This window comes from Chionomys nivalis, chromosome 5 (assembly GCF_950005125.1).
Source record: "Chionomys nivalis chromosome 5, mChiNiv1.1, whole genome shotgun sequence".
Lineage (NCBI taxonomy): Eukaryota > Metazoa > Chordata > Mammalia > Rodentia > Cricetidae > Chionomys > Chionomys nivalis.
Window position 1 is genome coordinate 14,855,420 of NC_080090.1, and position 12,364 is coordinate 14,867,783.

Genomic DNA, 12,364 nt, shown 5'->3' on the forward strand with positions numbered 1-12,364 from the left:
TGGCTGGGTAAACAACAGACTAAGCAAAAGCGTGAAAGGAGCTGAGGGGGAATGGGATGTCCACATACTCCTAGAACCACTAACAGCCATGCATGTGGTTGACCATTTGAGGGTCAGGAACAACTGGAGAAGGCCGTTGGATCTCACCTCTGAGTGACCCAGAGATTGTGCGAGCAGGAAGTTGGCTAAGGCAGAGCTGTCACCTTTTTGGCTGAGGGCTGAAGGCATGCTCCAACAAGCACCCAGTGGCTGGGAGCAGGTGACTTACTGGTTCCAGGCATTTATGAGAATCTGTTTTTTTTTTTTTTTTTTTTTTTTTTTTACCTGATTAGTAACCTAAATAGAGACTTTGGTAGTCACACACAAGAAGAAAATACAGACTTTACATATTAGTTTTGAAAAGTCATTAAACAACAACTATAAGAAGTAACAGTGATAGATCCTGGGGAGAAAGGAGAGTCTGATTTCCAAAGATGTCATGTTGTGTTGTTGGACCCTAGAATCCAGTCACCGAGGAGGAGTTGCCCCAAGAGACCGTCTCTCACACCACAGCTGACGTAAAAGCATGAGGATTTTATTAATTCTGTCATGACAGGGTCTTCCAGCATTCAGGAGGCTAGAAAGACCCCAAATGGCTGGTACAGGCTATTTTTAAAGGAAAAGGCCACAGAAGGAAGGGGGTGTCTGGGGGTTATTCTTTAACTATTATGAATGGCTTATTCAAAAAGGCTATTACCAATAATTGGCTGGAGAGTGGTTGCCAGATCAGATGAGGTAAGGGAAAACATCTGAGGGTCACTTTGCCCCTTTCCCAGGGCCTGAGTCAAAACATTAGTAACTGAGTCAACACCTAAGGGTTATCTTGCCCCTATTCAATAACTGAGTTCTCTTTGGAGAACATTCACAAGGACTCAGGGAGATGATGGAAAGTTCCCAACATTTCAGTTCGTGTGTGGGCAATTGTTAGGTCCTTGGTTCCTAGGGGGAATGGGGGGGAGCATTACTGCTGAGACTGAGAGGGCTCAGAATTGTCAGAAATGGCTTCAGAATTGTCTTAAAGTTCTACAGTGTTACAATATCCATTTTTAACCACAACACAAGATACACAAAGCTACAAGAACAAACAGCCTATACTCACAGGAAATATAAAAGATATTGTGCTAACTATGCGAAATCCTTAAATCATCTATTTTAAATATATTCAAAGAACTGATTGGAAGTATGTCTAAAAATCCCCCAAATATAAGAATGACACCACACAAATAGGGATGCGAAAAAATGAGAAGAATAATAAGATGCTTCAGAGCTGAAAAATACGGTAAGTGAGGTGACTAGTTCCCTAGTGGAGCTGGACAGCATATGCAAGGGGCAGAGAAAGAAGCAGCACAGCTGGAAAAAAGTCCACTGAAATTATTCAGCCTGAAAAAGTGAAGGGTATAACATCAGGTATACAAATATATATGTACACACACACACACACACACACACACATATATATATATATATATATATATTGATGTCTTGGAGAAATAAGACTGATAGAAATAATATAGAAACAATGACAGAACTTCTTAATTTTGATCCAAATCACAATCTGCATGTTCGAAGCCTGCATTTTAAAGAAACAGAAAAGCCTTGTCTCTGAATGTAGTGAAATACTCAAGCTTACCAACTTAAAGTCAGGCAAGGTTTATTTTGGCTCACCGTTTTGGAGGTTCAGGCCCTGGTCTGTTGGGCTGTTGCTTTGGGGGACCCTCAGAAGGCAGCATGTCATGGTAGAATGGTGTAGTGTGCAGAACTGCTTACCTCATAGCATGAAAGAGAAGGGTCCCAGGTTCCCAAATTTCATATAAAGTCACAACCCCAGTGATGTGACTTCCTCCCATTAGGCCATTCTTCTAAACATTTGACAGCCTCTCCACAGTAGTCTCTGGGAAGCAAGACTTTAACAACTGGGCTTTGAGAAAAACATCCAAGATCCAAACTATCAAAGCCTGGCTAGATGGGTTTTGAGGAGAATGAAAGAGATTGAACCAGTCTAAAAGAGACATGGAGCCTAGTGGTGGGGGCTCCCAGCACTAGGGAGGTAGAAATGGGAACTGATAAGGCTGGGCGGAGAGAGGATGGGAAGAGACAGGAGCTCAGGATTCAGTCTGAGGATTCCTAGAGACAGTATGGCCCACTAGGTCCGAGGATACGGTGGAGGTAACAATTAGTGGCTGACTGCTTTGCTTCTCTGATCTTTCAGCATTTACCCCGAAATCTGACTGGGGGGTTATTATTAAGACCAATTAGAATCGCGCAGTACCTTCCACAAGTTTGTCAAGTCATAGCCCGTTCATTTCTTCAGCCCTTGAATATTTTGAAGCTAGTTCCATACATCCTATCATTTTCCAGTAATTTGGAATGTATCCATAAATCCTAAGGATTTAAAAAAAACATAACCACAATACTGTTTACATATCTGAAAAAGAGCTTCTAGGAATTCTTAATTTGCAGGAATGAGGAAATTGTGTGTGTTTATCAGATAAAAAGAAATGATCTTAACTATAGTAAAAACAGGTCATTATTCTCCCAAGGAATAAGGTCAAAATTATTAATCTGATGAAAATGAAAAATAGATCACCGGGGTGGATAGCGATTTCTTAGGTACTTTAGGACGGAAGTTGGCCTGGCATTGCCAGGAGCAAGGGCTGAGCCGGAGCAAAAGCATCTTGGAAAGGCATCCAGGCTAGGTGTTTTCTCCCATGTAGTACAAGGGTGGCGCAGGATGGATCCTGTTGCAATCCTATCTTCTCAGGGTAAGCAGCTCTAGCGGGGCTGTTGTGGGTAGACTGGGGTACTCAAGTGTGCTCTTCAGGGCCGTTTCTTTGAACTTGTTTTGTTTTGGCAAGCACAATTAGTCTAAAGACAGACCTGGAGGGGGTGTGGCCTTGGTGTCACCGCCACGGCTTTTTGAGGAACCTGAGAAGCCTCGCCACAGGGCAACAGGGGCCTCTGTGGTCCCACCTGAACTTCTGAGGCCTTCCTGCCAAGGCCTGTAGGAGGCTAAACTCGAGGTCGCCCTGTGAACGCGTGCCAACCATCGAACGCACGCGCGGAACAGCAGCACCGCTTTCCCACCCCGGGAGAAAGGGCAGCGAACAGGCGGAGAAGGAACCCTTGCCCTCTAGAGCGGCCTCTCATTGGCTGCTCTCGTTCCACCCTCAGTCCCTATTGGCTGTGAGCAGCGTGCTCGCGGGCCGCACGCTCCCACTGCGTCCTGTGGCATTGGGTCAGTTTACGGGCGGCGCAGCCAATGGGAGGGCTAGTGGGCGGGCCAAGAGGAGCGGGGGCGTGCGCGCGCGGGCTAGAAGGTAAACAGATTCGGAGCGTGTACCCTGCGCCCTCACGGCTGCAGCGCGGGGAGGCGTTGCGTAGCTGACGGAGGAGCCTGCCTGCCTTCCTGCAGCCGGGTAAGGCTGCCGGTGCCGGCCCGCTGTTAACCCCAGCACCCCGGGGTCCGTTCAAGTGACAACGCGGCCTGGGCTTGCGAATTTGCTTTGCAGCCGCGGCGCCTCGAGGCCAGGCTGGGGTGCAGCGGTCTCCTGTCCCGGGTCTGGCCCAGCGAGCATAGGGCCACGCTTGGAGCCGTGGGTTCCGGGAGGCATCTGGAGCTCGCTTGCCCGGCCTCTGCGTGGTCCACGCACGTGGTTGCCTTTCTCAGAATGTTTCTCTGAACTCCCAGAACATCGCAGGGTGCCTCGGGCTCTGGTTGCAGTTTGTGTCAGAACTACGACTTCTGTGTCCCAACCAGCTCTTGGGTTTCACAGCTAGATCTGGGGTGAACTCGAGGAAGGCGTCCCTTCCTTGTTCCTTTTCTTCGCTTTTTGCTCCTTCTTGTTTTGCCAGACACTGGTGCTCTCGCGAGCCGTTTGGATTGAGTCCCCTCGTTCTCTCCCACAGAAGCTGTCATATCATTCAGCCAAGCCACAGTTCTAAGTGTGAGGGACAGAACTCTGTTGGGGCGGGCTTCCTGAAGGGGTAGAGGCTGTGTGCAGACTCTGGGTTGGGCTTGCAGCCTGGTAGAAAACTGCCTCATGCTCTCTTGTGCTTCGTGTCAGTGGGACAGGACTCTGGAGCTGGGGGTGCCAGGCCGACCACCTTGTCCAAGGATTTGGACTAGCGACCAGGCCAGTCTTCTAGGGTGCTGTGGTTGGTGGGCCATGTTGGCAAGAAGGCTGTTGGGAAACTTCGGGAGTGAGGAAGGCCCTTCTGAGAAGGGTCTAGAGGGGTTTGTGCTCACAAGAGCAGCATCCGTAAGACTCAGAGGGTGGCTTTGGACTTGATAGTTAACCTTGCAAATAATGAGGACAACTGACTGTGATTTTTTTTTTTTTTTTGACCATGTGACTAAAGGCAAAGTGTAGCAGGCAATCTGGGCATTCTCTCTGGGCTAGTGAACTACCTAAGGCATAGCTTCCCAACTCCAGACTATTAACGTTTTGGAACTGTAATTGTTTACTGTGTCTGCTTGTCTTGTGCCTTGTAGTGTGTGTGTAGCAAAATCCCTGGCTTGGATCCGCTAAGCAAATAGTGAGCTCCCCTGTCCCAGCAATTGTGGTGATTGAAGATGTCACCAGACATTGCCAGATACCACAGAAGGGCAAATTTGGTAGAGAACCACAAAGGCAAGACTCCAGACAGGGTCATCCCATGCTGCCAGCAACCTCTCTGCAACCTGTCAACAAGTAGTTGAGAAATTTAGGATGGTGTTACGTTCCTGCTGTAAACAAACGGGGGGGAGGGGGGGAGCCGTGAGGACGAGGCTTTAACAGAGAAACCCTGAGTGTACAGGTGAAACCTTCCAGAAGAAAGCAGAAGCAGAAAACCATGGGCTTTTGTGACTGAATGTGACTGGATAGGGTCAAAGTTTGAGGACGTGGAAAACTGGCAGTGTCTGTCCATAGGACCGTTGGGAGACTTAGTGGGCAAGCACAGGAAACCACCATAGGTTGGTTCTTTGATGGTTAGCAAACAAATGGGACCGATCTTCATTGTTTGCCTGGACATCTTTGTGTCTTGTAATGTGGAAAGAGAGCATGCCCATGTCTGCAGGGACTGTCTGCCTGCACACCACAATGCACACTTGCACAGGTGCACAGGTAGAGTTTGTAGAATTCACTTACAGTTGATCAGTATCAGAAACCATGCCCCATTTCTTTTTGTGCAGAGGAAGAGGCTTTGCCTTTGAGTCTACAGTTTGCTTTCAGTGTAGCCCAGAATTTAGGTGTTGAACTTATTAGGTCCTAAATTGATAGCTGTTCAGAAAAAGATGAGAGAGAGTGCACTGGATAAATGCGCTGGGTAAGAAAAATATCCCAAGTCTACCATGAATTTGTACTTTTTAATTGATCCTGTGGGCTTCCGCTAGAGGGAATACCACAACTGGGAGGTTTCTGGGGTGCCCTTTGTTACCCATAGTAGGGATCTGGAAGGGCAGCCACTTCCTTCTTAAAGTTGACTTTATTATTGGGAAGCTTGAAACTTGGCAGGATAATTTTCCATTAAGAGCCACCAGCACTGAGTCATTATCTTGTCAGTTGAAACTAGAGCTGCGTGCAAAATTAGACAGGGATATTTGAAGAGTCGTCTTGGTTTGACAACTGGAAATAGCTCTGAAATTCCCGTTGACAGTCCAGGACTGGGGAGAAGCAGGGGAAAGGAGGTCGAGGGGCGAGCTCAACTGGCCTGTTTCTTCACATGTGATAGGAACGGGAGTGAGGGGCCAAGAGTGACCTGAGTCACGAGTGGTGGAATCAGAGGGACCATAGGACTCGGGGTTTGGACTGATTATGTGCAGATGGGACATTGGGCCAGGGTTCTAGACGGGGACGGAGTTGTATAATGGAGTCATTACTGGAAACAGAGGCCATAGGAGGAAGAACTAATTTGGGGGAAGGTGATAATGTTAGAATCAGACGGATGACATCTAAATGCCATTGGAACTATTTCTTTTCCATCCTTTTTTATTAAGATATAATTTGGTTACGCCAGATTCACCCATTTTTCATACAGTTGAAAAAAGTATCACTTAACCACGAACACAATCAAATTTAGAATAATTTCGTCACCCTTCAAAGTTCTGCTGCCTTGGGGTTGCTTGTGGTGCTGGGATGGGTGTCTAGTACAGGTGTGCAAAACTTGGTTCCGAGAGCCTTCCTGGCAGAGAATGGGGAAGGCCTTGACCAGCCTGTGGAGAGAAGCAAGCAGCCCAGGAGACCGTGCACAGAGGGGAGGCAGGCAGAACTAGGGGCAGCTTGAGCTGGCTCAGCTGTGGCACAGGTGAAGAGAGGTTGGTGGAGGAAGCTGATGAGGCCCACCAGGAGGGAGAGTGGTCGGAACACATGAGGAACAGGAAGTGGACAGCAGTGGCGGAGGTAGGTTGGAGAGTCCTGCTGGCTCGCACTTCAGGCATCACACAGGGGCAGCAGGAGGCATTCATGCTTCGTTCCTAGGAGAGCAGAGTCTGCAGAAGCTTGCTTGTGTCTGCTTCAGGGATGCTGGGCATGAATTGTGGGATTGAAAGAACAGGCATTTGTAAAAAGAGACAGGCATAAGAAGAAAGCTGAAAGAGAAGAGAGGAGGGGCTGAGATGAGGGACCAAGAATTAGACAGTGTTCATATTTGACTGCCAGTGTTCTAAGGTAGAAGGAGCAAAGCAGCAAAAAGGTCTGTTACAGAGGGAATACACACCTTGGGCTAAGTATAGGAGGGTCAGGGTATCCTGCGGGGTCACTGGAAGAGAAAGCTCTGTGTGTGTGCGTGCGTGTGTGTATGTGTGTGTGAGTGTGCGTGTGTGTGTGAGAGAGAGAGACAGAGACAGATGGAATTTACAGCACAGGTGTTTCTCCACTTTCTGCCTCTACTCTGCACTGGGCTTCTGCTGAGGTCCAGGCTTTCTGCTTGCACCTTTGTGAAGATGGCGCTGCAGCTTCTCCTCCTTTTTCGTAGAATGTCTAGATGGGTCTTTCCTAATTCTTTTAAGTGTCGTTTTCTGCAGACCTGGTTAAATCTGAAAGGACCACTTCAGAAAGAGCTCTGGGTGGCTCCTTGTCATCCTTTTGTACTTCAGGGGTAAACAATACTGTCATGATTTACACATGGGGAAATGGGGCACACTGGCCCCTGGAACAGAACTGGTGTCCCCAAGGTCTGAAGCTAGAAACCCATTTTTGTTGTAGCCTGTTATGTGTGCTGTCCAGGCAGTAGAGGACAACTGTCCACCGAGCTGGATGATACGCTCTGGAACTGTTCACATAGCATGCCAGGTGTTTGTCTCCACTCCTGGTATGGAGGAGGGAAGCAGAATAAATTGCTGATGAATCACAGGTGGTCACCACTTGACACTCTTACAAACGTCTTAGTTGTTTGAGAAATTGAAGAGCAACTTGGTGACTCTTGCTCGCAGAGGTATTAGTAGCTAATTCTGGACCTTGCTGTGGCCAGGTTTGTTGTTTTGTCCTTCTCTGGCCTGGAACGTCCTGTGAATTGCCAGGGCGACTTTCTTCCTGAACAGCATCTGCCTGCTGCCTCTTCCTCTTCCCTTTCCCCATCCCCTCTTGTAGACAGGATTGGGACGGATAGAGGAAAACGTGTGTCTGCAGATTCGTCAAGTCAGCTGGACGACTCGCAGCCTGACTCCTCTGAACACTGCTTTTGAGTGGTGTGCTGCTGTTGCCATGCCAATGTCTGTGTGTCTAGGGGACCAGGGAGGCGAGGGCATAGAGACAATCGCCTGTGTTCGACTCTAGGTGCGGGACTCTCTGTTTATGCCCAGTGTGTTTCCGAAGTGTCTTAAGCTGGCTGTCAGCAGCATACTGAATCACCTGTCCTGGGTGCCTCCATACCACACAGCTAAATAAATGGCCCTGGTGAGGACCAGCCTGTCCTTCCCCAGCACTGCCTGTCTCCCTGACTCAGAAGTGAAGATACTAGCGGTTATCTTTGCGCTTTTGCTTTCACCAGGTCTATACCAGGGTACCTGCATGGTCGTAGAGTTAATAACCGCACCAACCAATGGCTCTGGATGCCCAGTGCATGCCCTAAACACCCTCATACTTTCATGTAAAAGGTCTAGTGCAGGCGAGGAAACTGAGGCTCAAAACCACGCTTGTATAATTTAACTTGCATGTTGGCAGCAGAGTCGTGCTTCAGACCAGTGATCAGTCTGTACCAAATGCTTTTAAAATATGTACATTTTTTGAGATAGGATTTTGCTGTGTAGTTCAAGCAAGTCTCAAACTCATGATCCTCCTGCCCCAGCCTCCAGGGTAGTGTGGAATTGCATTTGCTGCCAGGGCTGTATCTGGCTGGGGTTCATGGAGAGCAGCTCTGAGGACCCGCTTCTTGTGTAGGGCAGGCTGACCAGCAGTGTGGCTCTCTAGGGTTTGACTAATGTTCCTTAGTCAAGAGGGGCTTTGTGTGAGGCTTGGGGGAGGAGCAGTGTGCATCCCTGTCTGCTGCCCGTCCACTTGCACATGTCTTTCAGCCGACACCCCTGTGCTCTGAATGTCCTCAGTGCTTCCTGGCAGGAACTGGTTAGAGCATCTGGGATTGTGTTACGAGGTGATGGACTCCTAAAAGCTCACGCTGCGGACTGAGTGCTTTTCCTGGGTAGGGGGACGAGGAAAGGGATGCAGATGGTTAGCTGTTACGGCTGTGAGGATCTGTGCAGGGAATTGGCTCTGACACCCCCCCCCCACTCCCACTCCTGACCATGCAGGGGTTACCTTTCCCAAATAACCCAGTAAAAGGTGGTCTCCAGCCTCTGAATAGGGGTCACATTCATTCCTGGATGTAAGGAGATGAGCTTGGCAGGGTGGCAATTCTTGTCCCAGTACCATCCTCATGGGCATGTTAGGATACAGTTCTGGCGACTTCTCTAGATGTCTTGGAAGAATTGGAGTCTACAGTACAACTTCATTTATAAAAATAGACAGTAGTGTTCTTAGAGTTGGGGTCAGGCTTTATGACCTAGCTGCTCTAACAAGCCAGGCTTAGCCACTCATCTTTGATAACAAGCCAATTTAAAATAGCAAAAGTAAGAGTGAAAACCAGAAAAAGGAGATTTCTTCAGTGTGGCCACGTTAAGGGATCCAGCGACACGCATCTCTGCATGCCCCGATCCATCACCGAGGTCCTAACATGAGGGTAGCGTGTAAACAGAAGGCAAGAGATATACATACTTAGGCTCTTCCTGTTAGGTGTGGGTCTGCCGTGACTGGCCACAGTCCAGGGTTCACACTCCTGCAACAAGGGCTGACAAGATGCAAATAATCTTCGGGAGAAAAATTTCCCCTGTAGCTGGCCCATCTTTAGTCACTTTCTTTTCTTGATGTGAAATTCCTGGGAGAATTCTAAATCAGTGGAGTTCGTTGTCACAGACAGCATAGCTGTAGGGATGGGCACAACTGGCTCTTTGAGAATAACCGCGTTTCTTCCAGGCATGCCGGTGGGCTAGGTATGGCCCCAGAGTCTTGGCTTACTTCCCCATCTGGGCTTGATGGACCACCAGTCGTTCGTGTCTTTCCTGATGAGAAAATATGGTGACAGCACTTGTTATTTGACTCTAAATTAGGAATACCAGGGGCTTTGTGTGCAGAGTCAGCCCTCATTAACTATTTCTGCCTTTTGATGATGGGCCAATGGGGAGGAAGAGTCTGTGCCAAGTGATTTTTCTTACCACGGTTCTGAAAAGGGCAGCTGAACCCTATTCCCCAAAGTGAGATGGCTGTGTGCCTGGCTGCCAGTTAGGGGCCGGTGTCCTCTGAACAGGGCTAGCGAAGGACTCAGAGGTGATTTCTAGCCTTTCATCTGTCCCTTATCACTGCCCATTCTACCCTGGATAGGCACTAGACAAACATGGAATCGTGTTTGTTTTTTTTTTGAAAGTACTTGGTGAGCTTAATTAGAACATTTTTTTCAATCACATATTTAAGGATTTTTAAAACATGATTTTAATATTATTCAAATACTACATGTTCTCTAGAAGATTTTAGAGTACATAAATAAATTCCAGAAGAATCTAACAACTCACCACCCAGAGAAAATCTCATGCTTTTAAATGTTCTGTGATGGTATTTTTTTCTCCATGGGACAATGCAGTATACTCTTATTTGTCAACAAATACTTTTTCTAGTGTCATTTAAATCACCACACCACCTCATCCCACGCATGTACTGCTACTCACTGTGCTGAGATATATATATATATATATATATATATATATATATATATATATATATAGTCAACTTGACCCAAACCTAGACTTATCTGGCAGTCTTAATTGAGAAGATGTCCCCATGAGACTGGCCTGTAGACAAGCCTGTTGGAGTATTGTTTTTACTGCTGATTGTTAGAGAAGGGCCCAGTCCACTGTGCACAGTGTCACCCTGGGCAGGTGGGCCTTCTGCCTTGTATGAGAAAGCAGGCTGAGCAAATCATGAGGAGCAAGCCAGTAAGCAGAATCCCTCCATGTCTCTGCCTCAGTTCCTGACCCAGCTTACTTCCCTACTTGAGTTCATGCCTTGGCTTCCCTCAATGATGGGCTGTGATTGGATGGGTAAGCCAAGTTGCTTTTAGTCATGGTTTCTTTACCACAGGAGTAGCAAGTGACTAGGACACTCACCTAGCCCACTTCCAGTAGTGCTGTGACTCCCATTCTTAGAGACAAATTACCACACACATCCACTTTTAAAGAAATGTACTTTGAGGGGATTGGTAGGATTTTTGGATTGATATCAGACAGACTGCCTGGGGAAGGAGAAGGGCAGAGAGTTCCTGGTGCGGGTCCCTGTGTGGGGAGTGGGAGCCTGCAGAAACAGATGGAGACAAACCCTGGCAGAGGCCTGCTCCGTGGTGAAGTCCGCTGGTGCTGCCTGATGTGGGGAGCAGAAGTCCAAGTCCTTTCTCGCCCACTGGTTTCCCTTTCCTAGTATCTGGTATTGAGTTGCCTTTGAAAGCTGGTAGCGCCTTAGGACATTGCTTGCCCTGCAGACAGAGGCCTGGAGTTAGGTGACCAAGGTGTATGACTAATGGTCCTTCATGTGTGATTTTTAAAAGTGTAGGCAAAGGACAAATCCAGTTCATAGTGATTTGTGAGTTTTGGTTCTGCAGTTTGCTTACTCTAATGTAGTTCTACTTCTGAGTCCTTGGCGGAAACAGTCATTTAGTTTCCCTTTTTGTCAGAACAGGAAAAATGTTGAGGATATGATGGAACTTTTTGGTTCCCATGAAGGATTGAAATGATGTGTCATGCCCAAAAGGAAAAGAAGGCTCTTCACTGGAAGGGGGCACAGACCACTCACCACCCTATGGGACCTCCCAGAGGTCTTTGGTGGTCCTTGGTGAAGAATGCTTGAAGTGAAAGTCTTGACAGTTCTTGGTGGCTGGCTCATCGTCTTTGAGTACAATCCCTTATGATTTTCTTTTTCAAGGTCTTGAAGGAATTATGGAAAAAGAAGGAGCAACAGAAGGCTTTTATGTAGTGGCAAAGGCAGGCTTTGGGAGACAGAAGCAGGAAGAAACTTTAGAAATGTCTCTTTGTGGAGGCTTCCTGCTTAGTGTTGGATGCCAGTCACCCCTGTTCCTCTTCCTTCTTTTCTGGAAGACGAGAGCTCTCAAAGTTGGCAGCATCGTAGGCATATGATACCTTGCTGGAAACACAGAAGCCCCAGGATATGGCCAGCTCTCTCAGAAACCCTCCAGCTCCTTCTGCTTCAAACCAGCCCAGGAGCTTTTGAAACTTTTGATTGCCATTTGTGGGTCAAAGCTGTGAGCAGGTTTGAGCCAATTTTGCAAATGCCAGACTGTCTGAAGCTTTAGAGGGACTAGCTAAAGTTTTTCATTTGCTAGGTATTTATCACTGTAAACTACTGCTTGGAGCTGGAGGGACAGGCGGGTGTACAGAAAGATAGAAGTGGTTCTTGTCCTGTGATTAACAGCCTCTAGTGAGATGGTTGCTAGACAGATTCAGAGAGCATGATCATGGCTGCAGTGGCATGCTGGTCCAGGAAGCTGGGACACCTGAGGAGGGAGGACATGCATCTCGATCCCTTTGTATAGGGAGCCCAGGCCTTTAAAAGGGTCCTCCCTGAAGTCCAGGAATGGTTAGCCAGGCTGGACCACATTCAGTGGAGGGAGCGTAGTAAGCCTGCAGCTGGCAAGGCTGAGAGGGCTAGATCAGGAAGGCTCTTTCTGCATCTTAGGGATCTCAGAGAAGCCATGGGATGCGGGAATACTTTGACAGGACATTTTTGAAAAAGACATTGCTCTGGCTGGCAGCCTGGGAATGCGTGGACAGACCAAGGCAAGACAGTGATGA

At 47.9% G+C, this 12,364-nt stretch overlaps 1 protein-coding gene across 1 annotated transcript in view; it reads left to right on the forward strand.

The window, feature by feature from the left end:
• The first annotated feature begins 3,336 nt into the window (after window positions 1-3,336).
• The window catches only part of Coq8a (coenzyme Q8A), a 28,094-nt gene continuing 19,066 nt past the window's right edge, over window positions 3,337-12,364 (forward strand). The window contains exon 1 of the mRNA XM_057770691.1: window positions 3,337-3,455. The gene's annotated coding sequence lies outside the window, so the exon portion shown is untranslated. The remainder of the gene's footprint in view (window positions 3,456-12,364) is intronic.